Genomic DNA, 3562 nt, shown 5'->3' on the forward strand with positions numbered 1-3562 from the left:
CCATGTGTTTTCCCACTAACTCACCCTATCTAAGTCGCCTAGCAGCGTCTTTGCCTCCTCCCCGCAACGCACACTAGTTTTGCTTCGTTGGCAAATTTGGAAATATTACAATTGGTTCCCGAATCACAATCATTTATATGTATTGTGAATAGCTGGATCCCAAGCACTATCCCTGTGGTGCCCCACAAGTCACTGCAGGCCACTGCACTCTCCTTGATTAATCCATGTATTTCTCAATGAACACTTATTCCGCCCTTAGAATGTTTTGCAACAATTTTCCCAGAACCAAGTTTAGCCAGACTCCATCTGCCCTTTTATAATTTTTATGCAAATGTACAACAGTAGAACTCTTTCAGTCCTCCGGCTCCACACCTGTGGCCAGGGAGGAATATAAAATGAATGTTAGCGCCTCTGTAATTACCTCTATTGCATCAGTTAGCAGTCTGGGATACAGTTTAGCTAGGCCTGGGGAGATATCCACATTCATTGCTGCTACGTTCTTAAATAATTCCAATCTCACTATATATCTTTCATCTAATATTTCACACTCCTCCACCTGAATGCAATGTGGCATCGCCACTCCCTTTTCTGAAAACAGATGAACTTTAGTCAGGAAGAACTATTTCCAGGCCATCGAACTTCACGTAAAATTTACCTTCACAATCTCTAATAGGCCTGACTCTTCCTTTAGATAATGTCTTGCATTAATGTACATATAAAACATGTTCTGTGTTTCATTGATTTTACATACAAACAATTTTTCCTGCTCTCTCTTTGCTTTCCAAACTTCCATTTTAAATTTTACCGCCACACTTTCTGTACACCGCTCGGGTTTCTACAGTTTTTAGCCCTTGGTGCTATCAAAAGCCTCCCCTTTTTGCTTTAACTACCCTGTATGCCACATTAATTCCTGGGGCTTTAGATTTATTATTCCCACTCTTTTTCTTTAAGGGAACATACATGCTATGTACCATCAAGTTCTCCTCCTTAAAGGCCTCCCACTGCTATGAAACTGATTTATCTTCAACAGTTGTTTCCAGTCGACTTTGGCTAAATCATATCTCAGCTCAGTAAAACTGGTTCCCCCCCCGAATGAAACTTTTTATTCCTGGTCTATCTTTGTCCTTTTCCGCAACTACACAATATCTAACTGAATTATGATCATTCGCAGCAAAATGTTGTCAAATTGATACTCCTACCACCTGCCCAGCTTCATTCCCTCACTCTAAGTCCAGAACCTTTGTTGGGCTTGCTACATACTGGATGAAAAACACATTCTCCTGAATATATTTTAGGAAGTATTCATGCTCAATACCTGTCACATTAATTATATCCCAATTAATATTAGGGCAGTTGGAATCGCGTTGGTGTCACAGATTCGTTTTGCACGTAATTGAAGCTAATTCTTGCGAGTCCGAATATTGTATTTGCCTCATCACAATAAATAACATCTTGTTATGAATTTTTGCTTATTAGTTGCCCAGTTTCAAAAGTTGTTTGGCTGATACACTCAGAATAAGGGGCCGCCCATTTCACACTGAGATGTGGAGACATTTCTTCTCTCAGGGACTTATAAATGCCTGGAATTATTGGAGGCTGGGTCATTGAATATATTTAAGGCAATGATGGACAGATTTTCGAGCGATACTGGATTAAAGGATCGGGCATTGAAGTAGAACTGATTCCATGATCGTGTCAGCCATGATCTTATTGAATGTCAGAGCAGGCTCGAATGACCATATTGCCTACTCCTGCTCATATTCCTTATGTTGTTTTGTTCACATTTAGTTCATGTTCAAAACAAACACTGGAAATCATTCGGCATCAACCCACAGATTGAAGCTGTGATTTACGCAGCGAGAGATAGCATCGGCACACATGGCGGAATAGACAAGGGAGGTGGTTAGATCCTAAACGGCTTCAGAGTCCAAAAGGCAGTGACAGCAATCTGATTGATAGCATTCAGTGGAGGGAAGTCGGTCGTGGTGTATTTGGCCCCGTGGCTTCGCTGTTCAACGCGCTTTCTTTACAAAGGGGAAACCTGCATTCAACTCCCAGCGGGAACCAGGCTTTTTTTTTTACAACGCACAATGGACGAATTTATTTCCGTGTGAAAGGGGAACAATCCTTTTAAACGTAACTGCGGCTGCAGTCACTCCTATTCTGGATTAACGCTCTATTCGCTGCAGGTTGTCGGTCAAATCCCACCGCTGACATAATTTGTCAGGGCTAAATTTGGCCTCATCAAATAAAAACATGTTTTCTAAACAGTGCTGTGTGTGACTTTGCTGTGATCAGGTTCGAAATACCGCAGCTGATGTGGGGTGCCGTGATCGTATAGTGGTTAGTACACTGCGTTGTGGCCGCAGGAACCTCGGTTCGAATCCGAGTCATGGCAGAGTTTGCCTTTTATCTGCTGATGGATCATAGCAAAACATCAACCTTTTCTATATGAAATAAATATTATTTTGTTGGCGGCAGAAACATATTTACTCATTCAAACGCGCCTCTTGCCTGAGCTTTTTCTGCCTTCCTGAAACAATAGCCCTTTGCTTACAATTCTCCCCAAATAATTGTTGTGGCGGCTGCACTGGCTCCGTGGGCGAATGGAAAAGGCGCCTGACTTCGATGCATACGAAGTCCGATGTTAGTCGTTTGATTTACCGTGTGAAACATTTTTTTCACTGTTCTGAATCTGTTTCAAAACCGATCATTTCTGGCGCTCTTTCACTGAAGCAACGTAAGGTCTTCTACTGACAGAGGCTGTTTGTTAATGTTCAACATTTTTGCAACTGGGTGCACAAGCGGTGAGTTCAGTTTGGCGCAGGGAATTTCTGTTTGGATTCAAAAAGCAGAAAGCAGAATGATTGGTTACAATGTTCCAGCAATATGAGGTAGCAGAGTGCTTGAGGCGAAGAATATTCCAATCAATTGTGCGCTATATGCGCGGATTCGAATATAATCATCGTGAACATTTCATGCCTCTGTTTGTTTTTTTAATCACTGTAATCTTCATGGCCAAATTAAGCTTTTGCTCTAAGTATGCTGCACTCAGCTCATTTCACGTCAAAAATTATAAATGTGTGCATTAATGGGAAACATTTGTCGGATTACGGTGAGTGGGACTAATTCGATACCATTCGCAGGGAAACAGCACAGGCAAGGTGGAAGGAAAACCTTTCTTCTTCACTTTCAGTTAATTAGATTTCAATGCGTAATGAGTTTCGTTGTTTTATATCGGAGAATCTGCGGTCCAGCGATTTCATCTCGCGTTAGGATTTTCAGGGTTGAGCTGGGACAGATCCTGGGTGAAAATCCCACATTGTCGTCACTATGGTTTCGTCCAAAATCACCTTCTCACAGCCGATCGGCATTGCAGAAAAGATTAACGTTGCATTAAAAGCTAGTGAATTTGGCTTTCTTTCCCACATTTTTCGAAAGACAGAGCTTCACAGGAGCAACGTTCTAACCAACCAATTGAGTAAATATGTAGGCACTTTACAACCTTCCGAACTCAAATGTAAATTCAACAAATCGCATCCGAACCAGTGCTCCCGTTCTC

The 3562-nt window shown here is 41.8% G+C and overlaps 1 non-coding gene across 1 annotated transcript; it reads left to right on the forward strand.

Annotated features, from left to right (window-relative positions):
• Positions 1 to 2326: 2326 nt before the first annotated feature.
• On the forward strand, positions 2327 to 2398 carry trnah-gug (transfer RNA histidin (anticodon GUG)). Its single transcript has one exon. It is a non-coding gene; the product is annotated as a tRNA-His (tRNA).
• Positions 2399 to 3562: the final 1164 nt, after the last annotated feature.

The sequence above is a fragment of the Pristiophorus japonicus genome, unplaced genomic scaffold, assembly GCF_044704955.1.
Source record: "Pristiophorus japonicus isolate sPriJap1 unplaced genomic scaffold, sPriJap1.hap1 HAP1_SCAFFOLD_187, whole genome shotgun sequence".
Lineage (NCBI taxonomy): Eukaryota > Metazoa > Chordata > Chondrichthyes > Pristiophoridae > Pristiophorus > Pristiophorus japonicus.